This window comes from Arvicola amphibius, chromosome 4 (genome assembly GCF_903992535.2).
Source record: "Arvicola amphibius chromosome 4, mArvAmp1.2, whole genome shotgun sequence".
Classification (NCBI taxonomy): Eukaryota; Metazoa; Chordata; class Mammalia; order Rodentia; family Cricetidae; genus Arvicola; species Arvicola amphibius.
In genome coordinates this window covers 17892312-17903703 of record NC_052050.1, presented here as the reverse complement: position 1 = coordinate 17903703, position 11392 = coordinate 17892312, and the positions used below count along the sequence as shown (strand labels likewise).

Below are 11392 nucleotides of genomic sequence, written 5' to 3'. Positions count from 1 at the left end.
ATTCCTTTTTTCCGTGTTTCTAAATCCCCGGGCGGTTCCCCGAGCAGCTAGCGGTGGGAAATGCTGGCGAGTCCCCAGAGACGGCTGCCAGAGCAGTGCAGATTCCCAGCGGTGAGCGGCAGACACATAGCAGGGTAGGCAGTGAGCTCTGGGAACTGCAAGATCCCCGGGCGGGCTGGGTGCGAACAGGCAGCGGGTAAAAGGCACATAGACACAGTAAATAGGCATAAAGAACATTTATTACTTAAGGGAGGGGGGAGAAGAGAAAGAAGAGAGAGAGAGAGAGGGACACAGAGAGAGAGAGAAACACGCGTGCACACACCAAAAGGGAACAGCAAGAGAGGAAATTCAAGATGGCGACGAGAGGTCAGAGGTAGCTGGGAGTGGGGCATGGCTTGTCCCTTAAAGTGACCAGGGACCGAAAGAATAACATTCCCAGGTCTTGCTTACAATAAAAGCAGGAGGTTAGACACCACAGTTTGAAGGAATTGGGGCGGCGAATTCTCAAGTCTGCTTCCAGCTGATTTGTGGGCATCGTCTTGAGGGAGGGATCCCTGAGAAGGCTGTGTGCTGGGAACCTGCTGGCATAGCTTGTCTCTTTGCTTATGACTGGTGTCTGTGGCGTGGAAATGTCTGGTGTCCCTTATCCTGTTTAAGGTATTGGCAGAACAAAGAACAGAGTTAAATTAAGGAAAAAAAATTTTGGATTAGGGAATTGAGGGGCTATCTGACCTGTTTAAGGTAGATTCTTTAATTCGGCTCCCTGGAACTCACAAGAACTCCTTGGGTTTATAAAAACAGAAGTTTTATACATATAATGACTATGGCTTATTTTGTACAATGAAAAGTATTTTTTTTTAAGAAATTTGATTTGAAATTTATTTGGTGAGGTAACCTGGCAAAACCTCAACCTGGCAAACCTCTCAGCTATCAAACTGTCAGAGATCTTTGAGAAGGGTAAGATTTTACTTGAGTTACCGATTAAAAAATGACAGAGAACTTACTTGGTTGGCACCAAGAGCTACTCTTTTTGGGTCCTCCATGGTCGCTGAAGGTTGCACTTGACCTTTGCTGGTTAGCTCCAGGCCTGCCAGGCTCCAGAAGACCCTGTGGGCTAAGAAATCTGTAGGAAGACAGGCCTACCTTGACCTGAGCAGCTAGGCTGTCGATTCCGGCGATTCTGTCCACGTCTAGAGGTCTTTAGTTTAGATGAAAGGCAGTCTGCCTAATGGTCAGCGCTCAGCAGTGCTCAGCAGTTGAAGCAAACTGCAGAAGGACATTGTTCTGCGCCCATTTGTCTTCTGTCTTCTTTGGAGGAAATAAGAGTCTGCTGCTAGGAGCCAACCTGTCTCTTTTTGTTATGAAAAGTTTTTTTAAATAATTAAATACTTAAATATCACATTCCCCAGATCTCTGAGCAGTTGAGGGCTGTTTATTAGGTATGGCTGCAGTATAGAACCTGTCTGGAAGGTTGGGTCTGAGCTTGACTGCACTGGCTCTTAACAGGCTAGATCTATACTCGTAAAAAGACAGAAAGAAAAAAAAAACCTGCTTGTAATATAAGGTTAGTGGCAGAACTGACAATGGTAAAGAACAGCTTAATAGTAAATATAAGGCATTTTTGTAAGAGTCTTAAAAGTACATACCAGTTTAAAATATGAGACTTATGATTTTGTAGTCTGAAATGAGATGTAATGAACAATTATTTTACACAGAAAGAGTGAACAGGAATTGGGCAACGTGGATGCCTTTGGTGGACCCTATCAAATGTATGCCACTGCATAAACACATGTAACAGACTTACCATGAGGATTGTAGTGAAAACCGGTGACAAGGCAGGGTGTGCAGGAGTAAAACTGGGAGAGCTTGGTCACCTGACCCGGCTCTCAGCCAAGATGGCGATAAAGTCACCTGACCCACCTGGCCCTCCGTTAAGATGGCGACAGCCATGTGTTGTAAGCTTAATGAGGGGGATCTAAAGGCATGATCTGCTCTGTTGCTGAGCCGCCATGCCATAACACAAGCGGGGGGGGGGGGGGGGGGGAATGAAGGCAAAAGGCTGGAACCAAAAAAACTGCACCATGCCATGGCTGGAATTGAAAAAGCCACGGGGAGGTCGGAGTGATAGGCTTAGACGACTTGGTCCCCATAGCCAAGACCGTGAAAACACCTGCAAAAAAAACCGTGGCACCTCAAAGCCTACAACGAGAACGGCTCCCCATTTAGGCGTGATGCAGATGGCACGAACAACCAGGACAAGGGGGCGGGCGTCCCCGGTCCAAGAGTGGGTTGCTACGGGCCTGGCTAGATCTGGGCCAATTACTCAGAAACCAGAGGCCCGGCTGCACCGTAGTGGCAGGCCGCACTGTAGCGGTGGTCATGAGGAAAAGAAGGAAGAAAAGGAATGAAAAGAGAGAAAGAGGAAGAAACTGGAGGCTGGGCCTCCAGTTTGCGAGTGAGCTGAGGGGCTGGCCAAGGCCGCACCACCTCAGGCACGGGCTTAACCAAGGATGCAAGCTGGAGGTGAATGCCAAGTACCCCCCAGAAACACCAGGGGGTTGCCGGGAGCTCAACGGTCAATTCCCAGGTCAAAAGGGGCGGTTAGGCTGGCTGAAAAGGACACTCACGATTAGAAGCGGGTGTTGTTCGTAAGAGCCATGCCCAGGCAGATGGAACATGTGGGTCATTGTTGAGAAATGTCCTCGGTCCTGATTCTGCCCCAGAAGGGAGCTTGGAGTCCTGGACAGAGCCTGAAGCCGGAACTCCAGCCCCAGGTGGAAGTCCAGGGCGGGTGAATCTCTCGAGTCCACGGCACCAATAATATTCCAATAATATTGCTTTTTTCCGTGTTTCTAAATCCCCAGGCGGTTCCCCGAGCAGCTAGCGGTGGGAAATGCTGGCGAGTCCCCAGAGACGGCTGCCAGAGCAGTGCAGATTCCCAGCGGTGAGCGGCAGACACATAGCAGGGTAGGCAGTGAGCTCTGGGAACTGCAAGATCCCCGGGCGGGCTGGGTGCGAACAGGCAGCGGGTAAAAGGCACATAGACACAGTAAATAGGCATAAAGAACATTTATTACTTGAGAGAGAGAGAGAGAGAGAGAGAGAGAGAGAGAGAGAGAGAGAGAGAGAGAAGGAGGGAGGGAGGGAAGGAGGGAGGGAGGGAGGGATGGAGGAAGGGAGGGAGGGAGGGAGGAGGGAGGGAGGGAGAAGAGAAAGGAGAGAGAGAGAGAGAGAGAGGGACAGAGAGAGAGAGAAACATGCGTGCACGTGACAAAAGGGAACGGCAAGAGAGGAAATTCAAGATGGCGATGAGAGGTCAGAGGTAGCTGGGAGTGGGTGTGACTTGTTCCTTAAAGTGACCAGGGACCGAAAGAATAACACTAGGTCCAACCAAATAGATGAATTTAAAATTCTTGTAATAATAATTGTTCTGTGTTTAAAAAACAAAAGTACACCCATAATTTTTAAACCATTATCTCAGTGAGGAGTGGTAGATGTAGCACAGGGTTTGGCTACCCAGCTCTACTCTAGATACATTCTGGTACAACTCATTGTCACTACTCCAGTCTATTCCAGAAGGTTCTGGTGCCAGCTTAGGGATCTAAGCCAGGAAGATGGCATGAATCTCCCACACTCACAGGTTTCAAATTGGCAGATGGAACCTATACTTCCTGCTGACTCTTGCTTCCTGTGGATCAATGCTTGAATCACACTGAGGAAAGCTGGGTGATGGAACTGATGATGGTGGTCTATTCCACTCCACTCCTAACACTCTTGCGTCTGGCTTAGCCGCTAACCCTAGAACCATGGAGTCTAGGGAAAAAAAAGAAAACAAAACAAAAACAAACAAAGAACCTCAGAATCAATGGGAACACCTTGTCTACATCTTGTTTATTCACTTCTTAGGCCATTCCACAGCAGTTAAAGAAGTAAATGTTGGGCCAGGCAGTGGTGATGGCCACACCTTTAATCCCAGCACTCGGGAGGCAGAGGCAGGCAGATCTCTTGAGTTTGAGGCCAGCCTGGTCTACAGAGTAAGTTCCAGGACAGTAAGGGCTACACAGAGAAACCCTGTCTCAAACAACCAAAAGGAGAAAAAAACCCAAAAAACTAATTCACACATGAGTTTATGGAAATACTCAGATAATGATTTGTCAAGGTAACTGGAGACTAAGACATCTGGATTTGAGCAACTATTTTAACATAAAAGCAAGTCCTTAACTAGGAACCAGAAAAACACGACTTCCTCCTTCCTCCAAAGCATGTAGGCATATAGGTCAGCTCCTCTGCTGTGAATTTAGAAGCTCTGTCAAGCATATGCTTAAAATAAAAACTTGCCACTGAAAAGGGAGTTTGAAAAATAAACAAATCCTAACACATCTCTCCCCACCCTAAGAGCAGAGCTTCCTCCAGCTCTTTGGAGGTTTCAACACCTCAGGGGTTTCTGCATTCATGGGACATCAGCAGCATTTCTGCAGCACAGGAGAACTAAACAGAACTAAAGCTCATGAAGCTGTTAGGGGATAGTGCATTGTGCATGCATGCGTGTACATGCGTGTGTGTGTGCATGTGTTTGTGTGTGTGCATGACTGACATTAAAATCCAGGGCCTCACACGTTAGGCAAGCTCTTTACCATTGAGCCACATCCACAGAACACCTAGACTTTTAATGAAAAGAGAAAAAAAATAAACTCCAACAATCCTAGCTAATGGTGAGGTATCCTATAGCTTCAAAATCAATTAAGACCTATAAAGGGACTACTAGATATTGGCATTTTTATTACATACTACATAAACAATGGAGAAAATCACTATCAAAGTGATAAAGGCGATGAATTGTAGGTGGTAGGCCAATCATATGTACCTGCTAACTCTCCACAGCAGCTGGCCTCTCACGTGTCCTCCACACAATCTAGTTCAATCCTTTTATCTAAAGTCTAGGATTACAATATTCAGAGTATGGTTGATCAAAGTCTGCAAAGTTTTCCTTCACGACCTTGTTTGACCATCAACGGAAACTAAAGTAGTAATTTTCTAGTTCTTGGCATTGTGAGCTGATGTCAAACTGCCTTATGTCTAGTGCCAAGACAAACCTAGTCATAAGAAACTTACAGTTTCATAACCTGCCAGAGATTTCATTTTGGATATACTTGAAATGCAATGCTCATTTTACAGAGTAGATGTGAACAACATTTTAACTGTATTTATAGAGAACACTAAATAAAGGTTACTTTTTTGAAGTCACAGTACTTTCCTGCATCATTTGTTGGATGCAGGACTTACTAACTTCCCTCTGTTGATGACAGTGATGATAAAGGAAGTCCTTCAGAGAAAGCACAGGATTGGGAGTGAGCAACGGAACAGTTCAGTCTTCACAGCAAGTGGCTCCTACTTCAGAATACAGATGGAATGAAACTGCCGCCCGTCCCTCTCCAAATTACTAATCCAGTAAAAGGGAGAATGCACTTCTCTCTGAATTTTACAAGCAGCTCAAACTATGAGAGGCTCATCTGCATTAATACACTTCTGTAAGAATACAAATTCTTCCCAATGCTACCTCTGAATATTTTATAAGTCACTGTGGATTTTTCCTTTTCTTTGTTTGAGACAAGATCTCATATAGCTGGATTCTCTTCTTAGCCCCAGGACAATGTTGAACTTCTGATCCTCCTATCTCCATTTTGTAAAAGGGAGCAGCATGTCGGCGTCCTGCCACCTGGATAACTTAACCCCCGAAATAATCACACAGAGATCTGTATTAATTAAATTGCTGCCTGGCCCATTAGTTCTGGCCTCTTATTGTCTAACTCTCACATCTTATTGTCTAACTCGCACATCTTGATTCAACCCATTTCTAATAATTTGTATGTCACCAGAAGCTTGTGGCTTACTGGGAAAGATTCAGCATGTCTGACCTGGCAACTTCATGGCAGGCAGCTCTCTGCCTCTGCTTTCTTCCTCCCAGAATTCTGTCCTGTCTACTCTGCCCACCTAATTTTTGGCCCTATCAAAAGGCCAAGGCAGTCTCTTTATTTAACCAATGAAAGTAACATAGACAGAAGACCCTCCTACACCATCTCCAGCTCTTGAGTGTTGGGATTAGAGGTGTGTACCATTATAGCCACCTTTGATTTTGTTTAATGTGGTGCTAGAGATAGAACCCAGTGCTTGATGCTAGAAGCACTCTATTAATTAAACCAATTCCCAGCCTTACAGTACAGTAGACACCACTAGTTCTTCTAAGATGTCTACTTCAATTCTGAAAAGTGTTATATTGTCTTAGTTAAGTTTCTATTGTTGTGAAGAGACACCATGACCGTGCCAACTTTTATAAAAGAAAACATTTAATTAGGGTGGCTAGGGTGGCTCTCTTACATTTTTAGAGGTTCAGTCCATTATCATCATGATGGGGAGCATGGTGGTGTGCAGATAGATGTGATGGTGACTACAACTTGGCTTGCAGACAATGGGAAGTCGACTGAGACACTGGGTGGTACCCTGAGTATAGGAAATCTCAGTCTGCCCCAACAATGACACACTTCCTCCAACAAGGCCAAATCTACTCCAACAAAGTCACACCTCCTAATAGTGCCCCTCCTTATAAGATTATTTGGGCCAATTACATTTAAACTACCACATAAATATTTCTAAAATTTGAATAATTCAAAATAAGTCAAGGCATTATTAGTAACTTGCAGGCTTATTTATGCATCTTAGTTCTCTGTCACAAGGCCTTAGGCTTAATAAGCACCTGATAAGCCAATATTTAGTTTTTTTTCTTATCCCAGAATCAAGCACAGTCCACACCATTTAATAGAGGATTGATAGTATGTCAGCGGAATGAGTGAACAGATGATTGAAAAATGAAATTGTTCTCTTTAGCTGAAGGTCTAAAAATGCCTGCTGGGCAGCTGAGGTGCCCAGGACTGCAAGGGAGACTGGATGTGCGGTACGTCTGATTGGGCTTTTCAGATAAGCTTGCCAGAGTTGTTGCCGCCCATCACCTTCCTTCATGAGCAGAAAATGAAATAAAAAATTCTCTTAAGGTGTTTTGCACCCTTCCTTGATTTTAGTTTAAAACCTTATGCACTTTTCTACATTTATAAATGATGGAGGATTCTCATTGGCTAATAAACAAACTGCCTTGGCTTTTTGATAGGGCAGGATTTAGATAGGTGGAGTAGACAGAACAGGAAAAAGGAAGTGAGGTAGATGGCTCAGACAGATGTCACGCCTCTCCTAAGTGAGAGAGACTGCCGTGCCTTGCAGGGAGCCGATTTGCTGGCCGCCATCACAAGATGGCGCCGAGCCCCTGCACCACCAAGTAAACAACTCCATATATGGCAAGGCTGTAGACGGAACCTCTCGCATGCGCAGTAGTGCGCAGTAATCTTGGCCAATCCCGTGGCCGGGGGCATCGAAAGATGAGCGAGTAGCCAATCCAGGCACGACCCGTGTCCGCTCTCCCTATATAAGCGGCTGCCGTTTAGTGCTCTGGGCCCTTTGCTTCCTGCTCTCCCTACAACCAAGAGGCTCCAATAAAGCGTGATTTGAGAAGGATCCTCGACTTGGTGGTTGTTCTTCCCTGCTGGCCAGGGGGGTTCGCTGCAGTGCCTCTCCTCAGGGAGAGAGATGCGATGAAGCCAGCTGCCAGGTCAGACATGCTAAATCTTCCCTGGTAAGACACCACTCGTGGTGTTACAAAGATTATTAGATATGGGTTAGTCAAGATGTGAGTAAGAGGCTGGAACTAATGAACCAGGCAGTGTTTAAAAGAATACAATTTGTGAGCCGGGCGGTGGTGGCGCACGCCTTTAATCCCAGCACTCGGGGAGGCAGAGGCAGGCGGATCTCTGTGAGTTCGAGACCAGCCTGGTCTACAAGAGCTAGCTCCAGGACAGGCTCTAAAGCTGCAGAGAAACCCTGTCTCGAAAAAAAAGAATACAATTTGTGTGTTATTTCATATTTAAAGCTAGCCGTGTGGGAGCCAGGCGGCAGGAACGCAGCCCGTCTGCTCCTTACTACAGAATGGCGCCATTGTGGATAACTGAATCCACAGAAAGCCTGAGAAAGCTTGGGAAATAATAGAGTAAAGCATGTTTTCTTGATAGCAGCTATTTCTTTGGTCTGCTCTGCTTGCTAGAGGCTAGCAAATGCTCTCATCTAAGAGAGGCTTCCTGACTCAGCTTCAGCTGCAAAACCCTGCAGCTCTTTTAAGAGGTTCTGCTGATAAAAGCTGACTTCGTGCTTTGTTTGTTTTCAACAGTAGCAGGAAAAACGTTGCGCTGTTTTAAAATACTGGCGTTCTGGTCCATACTGCCAGGGCAAAATCTGACTCTTTCAGGCAGGCAATCTGTGTGGTTTGCAAGCACACTGCTGAAGCTTGCTTGCTGGCAGGGACCTTGAAATGCCATAGAGTTGTGGCAATAAAAATGGCTACAGCGGTACCTCCGCCATGAGGTTGGAAAGCTCAGGAATGGGCTGGATCTAGCCGGCAAAGTCGCGGCTTGAATTCTACTCATATTGCTCAGTAATTTAAAGGCTCATATGGTCAGAAAGAGAGAGAGAGATACAGTAAAGAGAGATTCAAAAACAAAGAAAACCTCTAAATGATTTACACTGTGTTAAAAATATATGCATGCTAAAGGTTAAAGTTCTTAGGGTAAAAAAGGAAGAAAGAAAATAGTTGGGTGTGATCGTACACACCTTTAATCCCAACACTTGGGAGACAGAGATTGACCTCTGTAACTTCAAGGTGAGGTAGCACACGCCTTTAATACCTATGCCTGGGAAGCAGAGGCAGACAGATCTCTGTGAGTTCAAGGACAGCCTGGTCTACAGAGTTATCCCAGGACAAAGATATACAGAGAACCTGTCTCAAAAAGTAAAAGTAAATGAAATAGAAGTTAAAATAAAGCCGCACAAAGATGGAAAATATACAGAGAATCTTGATATTGTATGCTATTATGCTCTCTTTGAATTGTTTAAATGCTGAGGAAGGAGCAACAGCTGCTAAAAGATATTTGTTTATAAATGCTGCTGAACTAATCCAAGATAGATATTTTGAAAATACCTTGACTTCAGAATTTGGATCTAAGGATATGATACTTTTGGAAAAGAGATTCTTTTGTTTTTACAGAAAATGAGACACTGTGGATTGCTTCTATCCCAATATGGTATGATAGACCATGCCCTCCTGAAAGATTGCTACAAATACCCTCAAAAAATTACTTTGCTCAAGTGATGACCGAGATGAACCTGGAACACAGGTTACACCATGAAAGATCTGATTAACAGCGTCCCCATTCAGCAGGAAGCAGTTTGGAGAGAAATAACTGTGCCCATATTCCCAAATATTGTTTATAAGTGTTCTTTTACATGTAAAGGGGGATATGATATAGATATGAATAATTTGCATTGATATGGATTTTGCTTTAGTGATATAAATTTAAGGTCAATTTTGTAATATGTATATGTATTTCTGATACTGATTAAGGTGTTGTGATTAAGTAGTTCATTTTAAAAATGTAATGTATAATTAAGAAATATAGGTTGTTAATGGATAATCATCGATAATAGTCAAGCTTATAGTCATGTTAGTTAGATTTTCTAGATATATAGAGATATATTTCAGTTAGATAGGCATTCTTAATATCGTTCAAAGACTACAGAATATGGCATTTAAATGTTTTAATAACAGGGTTTTTCATGACTATGAGACATGTCTGCTCCTGGCAGCACCAGCTACTTCAAGAGGAAGATGGGCATCGAAGAGGCTCCTTATGGACTTTGATAGCCATTTGGGCAAGAAATTGCTCTTGCCTGGACTGATGCATAGACTGGACACAAAAAACCCACAGAGAAAGGACTGCTGAACTTGCCTAAATGTGAGATGATTCTTTGGGGTTCCTGATTCATGAAAGAGTCTGCGAGACATTCTACAGGACACAGCAGATACTGACTGAACTGCCTTTGAAATTTCCTGCTTTATGGAAATGTCTGCTGGAAACTATGGGCCTGTAGGCCGAAGATGGATGCCCCAAAGGTACACAGGAACTTTGGGTGACTGTCCAGGCAGCGAGATGTCTCTGTCATTTCTAGAGTTTTGGAAGTAGCTTACTTATTGTTCACCTAGGTAATATTGTGTCCTTCTCTTTGATGGAATTGAAGAATAGATACATAGTTACAGTTTTCCTTAGTTATGATAAAAGATAAAGTAGATATAACTATTGTAACTGTAATTCTTATTTGATAACTGTTGTTATATGTAATTTTACTATGTTAAAGTTAAAGCCTTTTTGTTTAAACAGAAAAAAATGATGGAGGATTCTCATTGGCTAATAAACAAACTGCCTTGGCTTTTTGATAGGGCAAGATTTAGATAGGTGGAGTAGACAGAACAGGAAAAAGGAAGTGAGGTAGATGGCTCAGTCAGATGTCACACCTCTCCTAAGTGAGAGAGACTGCCGTGCCTCTCCTCAGGGAGAGAGATGCGATGAAGCCAGCTGCCAGGTCAGACATGCTGAATCTTCCCCAGTAAGACACCACTCGTGGTGTTACAAAGATTATTAGATATGGGTTAGTCAAGATATGAGTAAGAGGCTGGAACTAATGAGCCAGGCAGTGTTTAAAAGAATACAATTTGTGTGTTGTTATTTCACGTTTAAAGCTAGCTGTGTGGGAGCCGGGCAGCAGGAATGCAGCCAGTCTGCTCCTTACTACATATAAAAGGTGTGTTATCAGGGGGAACAAGGCAGGAACTACCTGTATTCACCAAAGCTAAAAGAGTACTTAAACTGGTAACAAGGCAGTTTAAGGCGAGAAGCCGAGTAATAGTAACCCAAGGCTCTGCCATAAGTATGACTTCAATTATTCAATGATGGGCTTAACTTGTAAAAGTCTTAAAACCTAAGACTCATGAAATCATCCCAGTTTCCAAAAAGCAGGGAAAATCCAATACTGCTTTGTAATTTCTCCAGTGACAGCTTTACTATAGAAATGCCTGAACCACAAGGAAATAATTAAACAATGCCTGATGGACGATCTCTTCAGTCATTAGGAGTGGATGGCTGGAGATGGAAGAACGTGTTGAACAATGTACAGAAGCAGATATGAGATCACTAATTGGTAAAGTTCTCAGATTCAATAAAAGTTGATGAGGAAAGCTCTGTGGGCAGAAATAGGCAGCAAGGACAGAGCAAGTGACCAGTCACTAATTGAAATGGCCCTTGGAACTGACAGACATAGTGAGATGTGGCCCTGAGGCAGGCTCTGGGAAATTAAATTGGTTGGCACGCTGATGTGGAAGGGGGTTTCTTTCTTTCTTTCTTTCTTTCTTTCTTTCTTTCTTTCTTTCTTTCTTAAGAGATATTTTCTTTTTAAAAAATTGATT

The 11392-nt window shown here is 43.8% G+C and overlaps 1 long non-coding RNA gene across 1 annotated transcript in view; it reads right to left on the bottom strand.

The window, feature by feature from the left end:
* Positions 1 to 3273: 3273 nt before the first annotated feature.
* Positions 3274 to 11392, bottom strand: part of LOC119811035 — a 9318-nt gene continuing 1199 nt past the window's right edge. Inside the window, exon 3 of the long non-coding RNA XR_005284926.1 lies at positions 3274 to 3813. This is a non-coding gene — a long non-coding RNA (uncharacterized LOC119811035). The remainder of the gene's footprint in view (positions 3814 to 11392) is intronic.